Genomic DNA, 16,459 nt, shown 5'->3' on the forward strand with positions numbered 1-16,459 from the left:
ATGCCCAAACATTGTCTTCTGACATGTAATATGAACAGCAATACCTACCATTAAAAAAGCTAAAATATTCTAACCCCTTTATTCTTTGACATTGAACGGTTTAGTATTATATTTATTAAAATACAATTTGTGTAAGTTAAAATATGAATCCCAGAACAACATGTTCTGTCTTGTCAGTTGGCTGTATAACTAACTAATGCTGATAAATCCTCATTTTCAAGCACAATGTGCAAAGTGCATTTTCGGCAAAAGGCCTCATGATATTCCCCACAATGAAGTCCCTTTACCCTCAATTGCAGCACAGTAGAAGCCATGAGGTGGGGGTGTGCTTGATGAGCCTTTATGGCCTCCATTATGATTTGTTGAAGGCTACACTATAATACGGTGGCACTAAGTACAAATGAATGGTTTCAACTTTTCCTATATCCAAGTAAAAATACTCTCAATCTAAGGCAGCATGAATGCTACTACTTTCTTTCCTTTTTTTTGTCAATCAGCATATGGCCTCCTTAACCATTGTCTAACTTTAAATTCCTACCTGTGACATGAACATGAACACATTAACATCTGTTGAAAATCTATTCTACATTTATCCCTATAATCACCATAGGATGAGATCATCTACCAGGCATTTCTCCATTTATGACATTGTAATGTGGTAATGAACATCGTTAACTGGAGCAAGTGGTATTGGTAATCATTTTAGGTTTCTGAGAAAACATTTTTTAAAAGGCATTGCTGTATACAGTTTTATTGGCATCTACTGTACATGAATACACAATCTAAAAAACATGCAATATGTTTGGTCTCCCTTTTAAATTACATCTGGAAGGCTTATTTGTATAGTGGGCAGCATATAACATTTCGCATTTTAAGACTGAGAATGTATCATCTTCATATTGCTATAAAGGCTACGTGCAGCTTTTTGCTGCTTTCTCTAAAATGGAAAAATGATTTAATCCTCTCTACCTCTATATTTCATATAATCAAATTTCTCCTCATCTTGAAATACTCACTTAGACTTTTTCTTACACTTAATTATTTGAGAGAGCTCATTTGTTACATTTAAAGCTTGCAACGCCATAATTACTAAGTCATGTGATCAGTAATTTTATAATGTTTTTTCCCCTTCTCCAGTGATCACAGTGAGTGCATTGCAATTTCCCTTACTTATATCGGATCTTGGTGGTGATTTGATTAAAGATTACATTGTTTTATGCACAAATGAGCCTTCTAAAAAGTTCAATCTGATATCTGGATAACATTCAGTAGACAAACATTCTTTACAACAAGAAAAAAATTCCATGAAGTGCTGGAACATTTGGCGTTTGGAGCATTAAAGAATCCTTGATTCCATCTTATTGGATCATCAGAATATGTAAACTGAGACCTGGGTTACATGGGGTCAGTGGCCAAACTGGGCAGTGGAATTGCAGATGCTTGTTGCAATCCTGGCAGTCCTTTTGTACTATAGAGAATGGCATTTTTGCCGGTTCTAAATACACTGGAGATCCTTACAATGTATGTTGTATCCATAATAACATCTGGCATTTTATACATACTGGAAGAAAACTGGAATGCACTCAGATTTATTATTATCATTTTATAGTAGTGTGCATAGGGTTGTTTGATGGCTGGATTCATATAGACATGCAATCAGCTGGCTCAAGGTCACTGCTGGGATTATTTTCCAACCCTGATTTTAATATAAGACAACCCCCACATTCTCATATGTTTGCATGAAAAAAATGCATTTTCTGTCCAGATAGACAGGCTGATTTAAAAATTGATGGCAAGTACGTGAACACAATAACAGACAGGCAAGAATATATGGGACTCGTGTTAGAGTAGAATCAATTTTGTAGGACGGGGCCCAGGATCTACAAAGAACCATAAATTAGACAGTCATGCCAAGGCCAAGTATACAACCTATTATCTGAAATGCTTGGGACTTGGAGTTTCCCGCACAAGGGATCTTTGCATCAGTTGGGTCACCATACCTTAAGGCTGCTAAAAATCATTTAAACAGATAATCTCAATAGGATTGCATGAAAATTGGGGAATCAGTGTGTTTTTAACAAGGTTGTGGGGTTTTAAACAAGGTTGTGGGGGCTGACTACTTGGAGTGCCTGCCTTAGCTTTAAAAATGTCCTATTCCACATCTAGATCTCAAGGAACTTATGCTTTATAAGCATTATATCCCCAATGAACTGAGGTCATTATCCATTTGCACTATTTTATAAAGCTAATTTGTATTTGAAGCTCATTTTAAATCAAATAAAATTTAGATGATATGGAAGCCACAGACAATACATCAGAATGGTGTATAGTATATAGAGTACTCTTTTACTAGAGCATACAGCTAAATAGGCAGAATTAGTGTTCCTTTAAATCAGGTGCATCTGTTGCTATTAAACATAAAATTACCACCATATGGGTTCATTTATTGACTTCCTTCTGGAGTTTGAAAATAGTATGTGAGATTTGGAAGAAATATCTGAAATTAAATCTGTTCAGCCTCCTTGTGGAATTCTGCATTCTAAATATTGGCTGCTGCTGGTTGCTCTCACAGCATACCTGCCAAGCAGCTTCTAAGCTATTTTATCCCTGTATATTTCCAGTAATATTATATTAAGCCATTAATTAAAAATAAAAAAATAAATAAATCTGAAAACATAGTGTATTGAACAGGCTATTGGAAGTGAAATATTCTAATAGCAAGTGCCTAATAATTGCTAAGGTCTCAGTAAGTACTACTTAGGCCATGAGTTCTTATCAATGTTTACGAAACGATTAATGTTTAATGATGTTACAGTATTGGCTTTACATTAACTACTAATGTTTTGTTTAGTAGACACATTAATGTATCAGTTACTTTTATTTATTTCAGGGCCATTTCTATTTAAAATAGTGCTGGCTGTAGGGTTTTTAGCTTTCAGCAATCAGTGTTGTACTTACAGACAAAGTAGTACTAAGTGTAGAGTTATTGAACCAGGGTTATTAAGTATAATTTGTCTCAAAGCAGCATTAGTAGGAAAGCGGCAAATCACATAAGATTGTGGTGCATTATGTGTTAGAGTATGCTAGTCTAGTAGTGCTGTAGACAGGGAGCAAAATCAGTATTTATTTATTCTGTACAGTACCTTAGGGCACCACAGGGCAGAATGTAAATAAGGTTTAAATCCAATTGGTAGTTTTTCTATCTCTTTAATGTTTAGTAGCTCAGTACATTTTAACTAAAAAAATAAGACCTGCCTAAGAAGCACCGACATTGTAGAATTTAGGGAAAAGCAGTACTGGGGCACATAAGTTTTAATTGTATTCCCATGGTTTGGAAGTTCTGGCACTTGCACACACACAGTGTTGTTGTAATGAGAGAGTAGTTTAGGTTTGTGGTTGGAAACACCATTGAAGAAGCAACTTTGAGTGTTTTTTCCATTTCCAAGTTTATTATGATTTGGAAAATAGGCTTATGTCATTTAACATGAAAAACTATGATAGTGATTTTTCAGAGCTGCTTGTGTAGTGTCAAGCTGTTAAAGAAATGTAGCAAACCCTAAAAGGCACTTGGATTTTATTGGCTGTGCCCTACTATGACTTTAAGCCCTTTTTCTTTTTGATTCTAATAACTCTGATTTTCCTTGCCTGAAACAGTGGGGAATTTTAGCTTGTTGGCTTCAGCTTCAAAGTATTTTATTAAATAAATATGTTTCATGTCAATATAATACTGTGCACAATATAGGGGAACCCTGGCTTCCAAACCCCAGAGAAACCCCTTATATACCTATTGCTGTTATCTGTTCCTTCAAAAACTATGAATAAATACCATTTTTATATGCTGAAATTCAGATGCAAAACAGTTCTATTTCTGCATCATTTGAAATCCTGGCAGGAGAGGAGGGACTAAAACATTAATGTTACAAATTGTAACAACTCCACAGCTTAAAGACTGCAAGCAGTAACTACATAACCCACAATACACTTTGATGTTCCTTTCCTTATTGACATCACATGTGCAGGGAATTGTGGGGTTTGGAGGATTGAGGCTGAAGTCAGACTGAGGACAGTCGACTACTGTAACATTTCTTTTTTTCAGTCTCAACGTAGTCAGCCAGATCAGCAGGAGAACAGGGGGTCAGGCTTAGGTAACTGATCCAAACCATATTATTACATTAAAAAACATGAAAAGGCTGCATATTTTTTAATTGATGTATATTGCAAAGTTGCTTGAAATTATGTTTACATTTTAAACAGCTTAGATTGTGTTTGGGTGGAGTTTGCCTTTAAACATAACTAGACTTCAGTGCAAATTGTTATTGATCTTGGTTATTTAGAAAGGTTTCTAGCTCCTGTTATTTAGTAGCCATTAGTAAATACTAAACACTGCTACACTTTACAGAGATTGTGTATCATTCACATTGATGGCTGCTTCAGTGAAGCTTACAATATAAGGTCCCTTTTACATTACATCACTAGATTGCTAGATTCAGTTTCTTCAAGAGACAAATAACCAGCCTGTATGCAGAAATGCCAACCACCCTCATGTCGTGAGGGAGATAATGATCCAGTCCTGGCCCTTTTGGGACCATATTTCATTTTATAATTTAGTGTGAAGAGGGATTCATGCCTTAAAACACAGGACCATTATCTCCGTCATGGCATGGTGCTGGATGAAATCTTTGTGTTCTTATATATATTGTATATTTCTTTATTTTGTGATGTGTCCCTTCCCTGCTGACATCACTCACTATACCGCCCTAAAGTGTTTATTAGGCTCAATTTTGTTGTTTTAATTCACTTTGAGAAAGACTAGGGATCTAGCCGATACATCAGTCTCCATATTCAATAAAGCACCTGTAACACTTTGTATAAGAACTGTGACTTTGGACCTGTCCTTCTTGGTGGATTCTTCATTGTTGGAACTGCACCCAGGTGTTCTTACATTGAATATGTGTGAGTGCCAGCTATGTTGGCTTTTAATTTTACATAGAATATAATAGACAATATATAGACATACACTTTTTTATGTAACTGACCTTTTTTGACCCACGCATATGGAAATATTCAATTTGCACAAATCGCAATTAGCTTAGCTAAGTGTTTTATATATGTGGGGATAGACTGCAGAAAAAGGACACCCAGTCTTTCATTTTCATATATATTTATTTAAATATATAAATACAGATCAGATGTAATCAGGATTCTTCTGTGGCTTATTTAAGTTATGTTATTTTTCTCTGATATACTTGCACTTGCTTGGAATTATTTGCATATCTCTGATATATGATTTCATTTCTAAGTGCTAAAGTTTATAAATATTTTTATAGACAAGAATGATTTCAAGTGCATGTAGGCTTGGAGAAGATATAATGAGGTTGCTGTAACCTTAGTGGCTCATCTTCCTGATGATGTTTGTTCTTCATAATATATCTAATAATACCTACTTTAAGGATGGGGCATCAGTAATAGACACTGAGTGCTGACGTGTATGTTCGGCAGATTTCCGGCAGTGATATTTATACATGCTTTTACTGTCTTTTAACAAAGTACAAAGCTCTTACAAGGTTGTACCGTCATCCTGCCTGCGCTGGAATGAGTACTAGTAGTACTAACAAAACAGCAAAACTGACTAAACTATATCTGCAAGATTTCATTTGTTAAGAATACCTGATTGTGGGAAGAATCTGGGACACTTATAAAAAGTGCAGATAGAAGGCTTGCCTAATTGCAGGATATTTCAAATAATTGGGTAACCATATCATTTTTAGAAACATTTTGATATGAAGTGTTTCATTCGTTTCTGAGCTCCTCCAGGCATGTACTGTATGAACATGCTTACAGTACATCACAACACATCACAGTTCAAGCAAAGACACAAAAGGGCGTATTTATTAACAATGGAGACAAACATCACAATTATGTTACCCATAGCTACAAATCAGCAATTGGATTTTAATGGTCACCTACAAGTTAGAAAAGGAAAGTAAAGATCTGGCAACAGATCTGGTGATGTTTGTCTCCAGTGTTAAAAAATAGGCCCCACCAAATGTACCAGCTAAAAGGCATTGCAGTAGCTGTGTTTACCCAAAAATGCACCACAATGCCACTAAAATACATAGTGATTAGCACATTGCATAGCATATGTTTCACTACTTTTTTAATCATATAATGTACAAATTTACACCAAAGAAGCTCAAAAATATTGGAAACTACGATTCCCAGCATCCTCCCAGCAGCTGGAGTGACTGAAGGTTCCCATCCCTATAGTAATGAGTCACTGAAGACAGCTGCAAGGCAGATACAAATCATTGCAGCTTCTTTCTGGAAAGTGCAAATATTTACTGGAACAATACGTTATATTCCCTTTACCCTTCACTGAACCTCTTACCTACTTTATCTAAGTCCTATTTATAGGCAATGTTTCCAGAGTGTGAGACAAGCTGCCACTCTTCTTCTTCTGTGTCATAATACTTTAACCTTCATTGCTCACAAGACTTTTGAATCACGTTGGGAAATGATATATAGTAGTGCAACTGAGGGTTGTAATTTTTCAAGGGGTTGCTCATTTTTAAATTAACCTTTAGTATGATGAAGACATTGATTCTGAGACAATTTGAAAATTGTCCTTAATTTTTTTAATTTATGTGGTTTTTCAGTTATTTAACTTTCTGTTTAGCAGCTCTCCTTTTTGGTATGTCGCCAGCTATCTGGTTGCTGTTGTTTTATTTACTCTAGCAGCCAGGCAAAGGTTTGAATGAAAGATTGGAATATAAATAGGAGAAGGACTAAATAATAAGTTAAGTAATAAAAAGTAACAGTAAAAGTGTAGACTCACAGAGCAATAGTTTTTGGCTGCTGCAATGAGTGACCCCTATTTGAAAGGTGGAAAAGGTCAGGAGAAAAAAACAGCTCAAAAACTAAAAATAAAAGAAGAAAACAATCAAAATAAATAAATAATAAAGACCAATAGCAAAGTTGGTAGCAATCAGACATTATGAATATTGGTAGTGTGTATACATTAAAACAGCCTAAATTACACTGGCAATATTGATATAGCTGTACTACATGATACATAATTCTCAGAGGTTACAGATTTACATGAAATTTTTCCCTATTATGATTTAGAATATATTATAAATAAAAGCAGGCTGGGAAAATCATGACTACAGTGACAGAAGCTATAACTTGCTAGGACGATTCTGTCAGATGATTCTGTCAGGGACCTTGCTGCTCGCTTCCACATACTATAAATAACAAATTACATTCCATAACCCTTCAGTATTTACAGAAGCACATAGTTTGGTTACTACCATCAATAGTATGTTTCTGTATATATGTTATTACTGTTTCTTCCATATACTACACATGCAACTTTCATTTTAGAAGGTTAAGCGGAAACTTAGTGAGTAAGGTACTAAAATTATTCTTGCCTCAGGCCCATGTGACCAGTTATTAAAATACAAAGAAAGGCTAATTTATGGGGTCTGAATTTGCACCTTTGTTTATTAGCCTTTCCTCGTATAGGTTTGGGACCTGTTATCCAGAATGCTTGGGACCTGGGGTTTTCCGGATAAGGGGTCTTTCTGTAATTTGGATCTCCATAACTTAAGTCTGCTAAAAATCATTTAAATATTAAATAACCCTAATAGGCTTGTTTTGCCTCCAATAAGGATTAATTATATCTTAGTTAGGAACAAGTACAAGGTTCTGTTTTATAATTACTGAGACAAAGGAAATCATTTTTAAAAATTTGAATTATTTGCTTGTAATTAATTCTATGGCAGATGGCCTTTCCGTATTTTGTAACTTTCTGGATAATGGGTTTCCAGATAAGGGATCTCATACCTTTATTTAACTCTCCCTGTGCTGTGACAGAATTAACTCCAGAGTATGATCTTTCTTCTGATGGCTTACAGTTTTGTGTGGCTTGGGTAATTTGCATGTCTTTAGTGAACAGTATAGATTGAATTATAATATTTACAAATAATGAGTAAAGATCAGCATAGAATTTAGATCCACAAACACACCTTGGAATGAATAGATTAAAGGGGTTGTTCATATTAGAGCATATAGAGAGTAATATTCTGTAAATATGTCTGTAATTTTTTGTTGTTTAATTATTTCTCTTTTTGTTCAGCAACTCTCCGAGTGAAAAGTTGCTTGGAATTGGCCATTCTATAACATACTAAAAGTTAACTTAATGTTGAACCACCCCTTTCACACAGATACATTGTGATAAATTGTTTATATTCCTGCTTGTCTTGTGCTCCCATTTTTCTCTATTTGTCTCTCTTTTTTTAATCTAAAATGTATTAATTCATACAAGGCCCAAATCTGGTTTGTGTCAGGCAGTAAAACATTATTGCACACTACTGCATCTCATTAGAGCGTTTGTACATTGTTTTATGGAACACTGAATAAAGTACACAGTAAAAGCAAAGAGAATAACAGTAACCACTAAGCAGGCCCATCCTGCACTAAAACAGCACTAATTGCTTGTTGATGGTTTAAATGTGCCCTTTGAAGCCATTGATTATGTATAATTTCACTACTTTAGTAGCAAGATATTTGGGTTGGATGAGTCTGCGTGCGGCTTGATGCAATCTCGGCGAGCAAACATTTGTTTCCAGGATGCAGTCCCTTCCCATCAGATTTGCCCCACATACTTTCCAATAAACACTGAACAGCCCGGGAATCAATGAAGCACAAAACAGTTCGATGTCAGTTGCTATGGGCACCAAGGCTTTTTTGGGGAGAAGTGGCAGCGTTCTGCTTAATCAGTATGCGCAGCAGTAAACTACATTATTGCAGATGAAAGACATGGAATATATTATCAGGAGTCTGGAAACTTGCTTTATTATTAAAGCCTGACTTCTCTTTCCCAGTTATATATTCTCTGCTGTTTTTATTTTCTTTTTATACACAGGTGTTGTTGTTTAGCCAGTTATGTTTTGTCTTCTGAATGAGCATGAGTATGAACAGTGCTAAAGTAGATCCTTACAGGGTATCTAAACCAAACAATGAATTAATGCAAACTTACTTGGGGTCCTTCTCTGAGCAAGGTGCTTAAACTGGGAGTCAGCAGCCCAAGGGCTATCTCAATAAAGACAGTGCATAAAGTACATAGACAGTTAGGGCTGCTAATGCGGTGGGCCTATAAAAAGAGCCTGTGAGTAAAAATCCTGCTATTAGAAGTCTAAAACTGCTAAATCTTAGAAACCATTTAACCAAAAACCACAAAAATAGGAAATTAATATAAATTACAAATGTGTTCAGAGGACCACTCTTAGTTTCCATCTATTCTTTTTTTGGTTAAGAGCCCCATTAAAGGAGAAGGAAAGCTACTGAGGCAGTATATTGTTAACAGATTAGTCACAATAGTGCAAGATAGAATGCTTTATTTATGTTGCAGAATGCTTTGCCAAATAGGCCTAGAAGCTCTGTGTTTAAGAAAGCAGCTTCCATATTAGCTTGGTGTGATGTAACTTCCTTATCCTGCCTGATTCTCTCACACACTGCTGGCTGGTAGCTGTCAGTTCAGATTTCAGCAGGGAGGGGAGGGGGAGAGAGGAGCAAGTTGAGTATGCTCAAGTCATACTCAACCTGGAGGTTTGAGGTGAGAGAGGGACATTTAATACAGAGAAACATGTGTACAGAATAGAAGGAAAGGAACTCAGAGAATCATTCCTGTGAGTGCTTATGGCTGCATTTACATTTACCTTTCTGACAGAGCTTACTTAATTTTTACATTTCCTTCTCCTTTAAACTGCAAATGGGCCACTTTTTAGCACTACATCAAATTATCTGTTGAGGGAACATTGGTAGTTGTAGTCCTGCAACATGTGAAGTGTTGATGGTTGCCTTTGACAGGTGAAACTGGGACATATAAATATAGTTAGCACAGCATCTTTTTGGGGCCAAGAATATAATAGGCCTCAAGGGAATTCAGTCTTGTGCAGAATTTCTACTGCATACTTGTTCAAAACAGCTCATCCTCTCTAAAAAATGTTTTGCATAAAATACAAAACTCAGAGGGATGGCATACAGGACATTTAGGCAGCCACCCTAAAGCTCAAGTGCGGGCAACAAAACATCCAAAAATACATCTGTATTGAAGTCAGTCAGGTAAAACATTTCAATCGAGTAATTGGGTGAAAATGTTTTACTGGTTGTGATTTTGCTTGACATCCATACAAAAGGAATTTTTTGAGAAGTTTTGTCTCCTGTGCTGGAGGAGATTTAGCCATCATCCCGCCCGCCGGCGACTTACATGTTCGCCGGTGGGATGGCAGGGGTAGGCAACTCGGGGAGATTAGTCGCCCGCGAACAGGGAGTTTTATCGCGGGCGACTAATCTCCCCCGTGTGCCAGAGCCCTAAGCTCATGTGACACAGCTACTGTTACTGGATAGTTTATTTTTTTTTGTTTTCTGAGGGGCATGTGAAAAAAATGACCTTATGTTGTAATGTAATGATAGCTATTAAGCTTTATATGCCAGCTACAACTCTGATTACGTTAATGCTGTAAAATTTACAGTAAATAGGACTCAGAACTATATGTTTAGAAGGCAAAAAATTTAAAAAGTGTTCTTCCCCCATTCCATAATTATTAGTGGGCATTGTGTTTTATTGTTATGTTATATATGTTACAGGTATGGGATCTCTTAACCAGACCCAGTATCCAGAAAGCTCCACATTTCAGTAAGGGTATCTCCAATCTAAGGTTCAATCCAAGGCCTATTTTAAGTGAATAATGGTATTTATTTTTTAATTATAAAACAGTACCTTGTACTTGATGCTATCTCAGCTGCATAAATCTATATTGGTGACAACACAATCCTATTAGGTTTGTTTAATGTTTATTTTTTTCTTTTAGTAGGTTTAAGGTATTGTGATCCAAATTACAGCATTCCAGATAATGGAATCCATACCTGTACAGTTTGGTGGGAGAGTTGTGGTTTGATGTACGACAGTTTATCTGTAGGAGAAATATACTGGCAAGCTCAGGCAGAACTTTATATTGCATACAGATGTTTGCAGATGGGGTATTTGTGCCAGGAAAAGCTATGCTTTATCGTTGCAGTAATAAGAAAGTACCCTGTATTTGATGGTAACTACACTGCATAAATCCATGGTGAAGGCAAAACATTTTTAGTAGCCTTAGTAGCAAGTTTAATTCATTCTGGATATTAGATGCATTACCTTTTATTAAGTATAAGATATTTAATGAATGTTCCATGTTAAGCGCTAATGACTTTAAAATGTTGATACCATGCCTGGCAATGCCTTTAGCAAAATGGCATCTGTACTTACTGCATCATGCCCCAAGTTAGTCTAGCTCTGTACTAGGAAACCGTTTAGAAAAAGTGATTGGTCCCACGCATTGAATACAAACAGTTCAGGCCTCAGCCTCCCACTGTTGATGATATAATATTGGGCTGCCGAGAGAGGGAAGCAAAGACTCCTCCCGATAACCATTCTCTTCCACAGGGACTGGTATAATTTTAGTATCTTTTTTTTTTCTAGTTAGATGTGGGTTTTAAACTATGGGAAAGCAGATTATAAACATTCCTGCGCAAATTGAGTTTCTCTGTGGATGTGAGGATATGTGCTGTTAATGGACTGCTTTTAAGAAATACAGCATTAGCACAATTGTGCTCAGACTGGAACCCAGAGGGGAAATGGCAAAGCATCTCCTGGATATGGGATTTAGTGAGGGATTATCGACATCTCTGAGGTGCATGCACTTGCACTGCCAATTACCTATCACAGATGGATCTGTTAGTGACTAGGCCTTCCATAACACGCAGAGCAAACAAGGGATTACTGGATAAACAATTATTCACAATTCAGTATTAACTCATGACTGATTAATAAATGCCCCTTCATGTACCAGGCAGAGAACTGGGGTGACCAAATAAGCTTGTTAGATATACCTCCTGACATTCTCAGCTTTCCCTAGGGGACTGGAATTTGTAGGTCAGTGTTTTTCTTAGTTGGATTTTTGTAGTGGGATAGTTATCCTTAATACCATTTGTTCAGTGGTCAGATTATAATAAAAAAAATGATGCATTACAAAGAAGTATAAAGCTCATGGACAGCCTATGCAACTTGAAAGTCTCTTGGAGAGCCACATCCATTTCTATGGACCTGCAACTGGACTGTCCTATTGTTGCTAACAGATCACAGAGGGTAGTAACATAGATATTTCATTTCTTCTGTTCAAAAAGAAAACAGCATTAAAGTAAAATTTTAGGTTTTATCCAAGACTATTCTGTTGATGTCAAAGTATACAACACAGTCTTTTGCACAGGTTTATTAATTTCCTTAGTTGGCAATATTAAAAATGATTCTGTTTATTTGGAATTACCCACTGATAAAATCATCATTAAGCTCCCATGTTGTCAGTTGGATAACGATCTATTCTTGGTAAATTTGTCCATTACAAAGATATGAGCTATTTTCTTGTAGATGTTGGATACCAAAAGAAAATAATAGAAGACTGTTTCCAGTACAAAATGTGGCATATGCAGACTCCTATATTCCTCAGAGCCTCATCACTTTGTGTTATATAACAGTTTCAGAGCCATAACACTATTAGGATGGTATTAGACACTTAAATGCATTTTTTTACATGATTATATAATTGAAGATATTTAGTACTACATGGGCTTCTTGCATCTGGTTGCAGTAAAGGAATAATTGGTTTGTACAAAGAGTACAAAGCAATGTTACAGCATATTTTTAATTGAGAGCTGTGCACTTGTCTGATGTTGTTTAAACACACAATGATGGGTATATTGAAGAGACGTAGAAATTATATTGCAGTGTCAACCACTGTAACCTACAGCACTTACTATGTGCCTGTTTGTGTCTGTAAATTACCCACCCACTTAGATTGCAAACTCTACAGGACAGGGACCTCCTTCCTCTTGTCTCTTTGATGCAGCTGTTCTTTGTATTATTATTATTGTAATGACCCCTGTTTATTCTATTAATGTATTGTTCTGCTGCACAGTGCTGTGTACATATGTAGAGCTATATGAATAAAAATATACATTTAAACTCTATGATTTGAATAAATTGCTGCCATCTAGTGGACGCATTGGAAAATGCCTTAAGCGCTGTAATGTAGGCCATTTGGCAGATATCATATTCAACTGCAAGCAAAGTAGATTTTATTATAGTTTTAAAGAAGCTATAAAAGCTTCAGTGATCACTGCATACGCTAATTTTAAATTCATCGAACTGTGTTTCAGTTCAGTCTGATAGCACCATGCCATGTGACTTGTAACATGTTTCTTTATCTGCGGAAATGGTACACGCAGTTTCAGTCTGATCGGAATAGAATGGCACGGTGCTCTTACTGAAGTTCTAATGAACACACAGGATTTAATGCTTTAATGCAAGGCCTTTCTGACAAATGAGTCCATGGAAGATACACTGTATCGCAGATGATATTTGCTGCAGTGTTTCCAATAACCTTGGTCTTGCTTCAATTAGCTTAAAAGCTTCTGAGTCCCCGACTCCATCAAAAGCTAATTTTTTAACCTTCTGAATACATTAGGAGACCACTTCAAACCATTTTAGATAGAACAATCTAGCATTCCAATTTTCACTACTTAAAGTTATTGATTTGTGCTGAAGCCTTGTACATGTTCTTTTTTATAAAAGGTATGGTGGGGGGGAGGTTTCACTTGTCAGCAATTATGATTTACTTACCGCCACAAATTACACATTTATTTATTTAAGTTATGTGGCATTATTAATGAATCAGACATTGGTGGGAAATAGAAGATACAGTGGGATTGGGACATCTTTATTTATTTTGTTTCAAGGCATTTAAACAACTTATTTAATGAAAGAGGAAAGAAAGAAGAAGAAATATTAATGAAAAAGAAAAATAAGTACAGTGCATATACAGTGGTACTTGGTGTGTTTATGGGCATTTTGTCGCCCAGTTTTATTTGCAGGTGCTTGGATTATGGTTGTACAGATCAGACAATCTCCATTAAACTGAATTATGTTTTGTTGCCTCTTTGCTGAGCTAGAAATTGCTTGGGTAACAACACACTCCAAATTTCTCCATTTTCCATTGTCCTAATACCAGCAAGTAATATTAAATTAAATTGACAGAGAATTCATTATAAGAAAGGTACGTCACCAGTTGTAGAATACGCTATAAAGGTCTCAGTTACTGGGAGTTCAGGTTTATCAACCTCAAGACAAGAGTTTTCAAGGTAGCTGTTGTTCACCATTGGGATGAATTCTGTTGTGAGGTGGGATTAGGAATAAACTGTTGTAGGATGGAAAGAATGTGGACTGTGATTAAGCATGAGTACAGATGAAAGGAACATAGTATAAAAGTGTTGATAATAAGTCTTAAAAAAGGATCAACACCCTGGCAATGACTTGCGGTGATAATCAACTCTCTACTTTACTTCTGTTTGCCACCCTTGGCACTGCCACCCCTGACAGCTGGTGGGATACAAGTTGGACATCTCTGACTTTTTGTAACGCAGTTTACTATGTCCTTTATATATCATTCCACCCTTACTCCCAGTATTCCTCTGTAATAAAGGGGGCATATGACAAATGTACCACCTGAAAAGCCCTGCAATGCAGACTGCTTCTCTGCACAAAGGAAAAAGCTGCATAGTGGCTTTACTGTGTAGCCATCAAATTTTATCTGAGTTCAGTTTTGACTTTTATTAAACCACATTTTTCAGCCACAGGCAGTAGAGATATAAATACGCACAGATGATAGTGTTCTAGTGTTCAGTTTGCATGTACAAAGGCTTTTGATATATATATAACCTCCCCTTGACTCAAGAGTCCCGGCTTTGTGAATGAGACATTGCCTGCTGACATTTAGCCTATCACTGGTTAATGGTCTGGTTACTCACAGTTTCCAGCAAATCTCTCCACGGACAACACCATCTTGCCCCAGCAAGCGTTAGCTACTACCCCACCACAATACTTGATTTATAAAAAGCCAAGATCTTCTGTGTTCCAGAATTAAATCAAATAAGCCATTTAGTTCACTTCTTTTGTCTTTGATAATAAAATGTGAAGAGTGATATTTAGAAGGACACCAGTCTTCTTTGGCCGCCTGGCACCGTATGGAATTTGTAATTAATGCTCACATTTCTGACTTTCTCTGGAGATCTTTCCAATTGATTTTGTCTGTCTCCTTGGCCTTCAGAACAGAACATCAGACAGCCCACCAGTTTCTCTGCCTTGTTTTTAAAGGAGCAGTTCAGTGTAAAAATTGAAATGGGCAAAATAGATAGACTGCGCAAAATACAAAATGTTTTCAATATAGTTAGTTGGGCACAAATGTAATCTATAAAGGCTGGAGTGAAGGAATTTCTAACATAATGGCCATAACACTACTTCCTGCTTTACAGCTCTCTAAGATGTTAGCCGTCAGTAGCCAATCAATGAATTGGGGGGGGGGGGGGGGGCATATGGGACATAACTGCTCAGTTAGTTTGCATTTGAATCTGACCTGCGTGCTCACAAACTAACTGAACAGTTATGACCCCTGTGGCCCCCCCTAAAGTCAGTGACTAACTAAGGGGTTAGAGAGCTGAAAGCAGGAAGTAGAGTTCTGGCTATTATGTTAGACATCTGCTCACTCCAGCCTTTATAGATTATATTTTTGCCTAACTAACTACATTAGAAATAGTTTTATTTTATTTTATTATTAAGTCTATCTGTTTTACCCACTTTCATTTTTACACCGAACTGTTCCATTAACTTGGCATAATAAGATATACAAGAACTCAAATCCAGACACAACTATTTAAAACTCTTTGTGCGTAGGAACATATATTAAAATTATGAAGCTGCTAAATTAAAACTTTCTACCTACCTGGCCATCCCACATTGTATGTATGTGTGGATTTCTCCACAATGTGCACCTTATTTGCATATGCAGATGAATGCTGTAAGGATGATATGGATGTAGGCTAGTTATAGTTATCATGAGAAACCCTTCAGAGAAAAAAAGGCTTAAAAAGGAGCTACCCATACTTAATAAAGAAAAATAAATGCTCCTCTAAGCACCTTTTACATTTACATTAAAGGGGATGTTCACCACAATTTGAAGAGCCCGTGTCAGAAAAAACTTTTTTGTAGATTATCTTTATTATTTAAAATGTTTCGTTTTGAAGCTACAGACCAGGATCAGAGCTGCTGAAAGGTTCTCTTCTCTGCTCTCAGTAGGGGATTTCCCAAAGGAGGACTTGGCAAGCAGCCATGTAAAAAAAAGTTCATACTGAATTGGTTAATGAGCATGCCTTCCCTCTCCTGCTTCATTTGTATATCTCTGATACAATGCAATGCAAATGAAGCAGGGGAGAGAAGGCATGTGCAGTAACCAGTTCTTGTTCCTGTTAGGCATTGGAGTCAACGATCCCTTCAGAAGAGGAGAGAGCCTGTCAGCAACACTGATCC

The 16,459-nt window shown here is 36.5% G+C and overlaps 1 protein-coding gene across 3 annotated transcripts in view; it reads left to right on the forward strand.

Moving 5' to 3' along the window:
* Window positions 1-16,459, forward strand: part of ank2 (ankyrin 2, neuronal) — a 284,604-nt gene that overhangs the window by 64,552 nt on the left and 203,593 nt on the right. The window lies entirely within an intron of this gene.

This window comes from Xenopus tropicalis, chromosome 1, assembly GCF_000004195.4.
Source record: "Xenopus tropicalis strain Nigerian chromosome 1, UCB_Xtro_10.0, whole genome shotgun sequence".
NCBI classification, from domain to species: Eukaryota; Metazoa; Chordata; class Amphibia; order Anura; family Pipidae; genus Xenopus; species Xenopus tropicalis.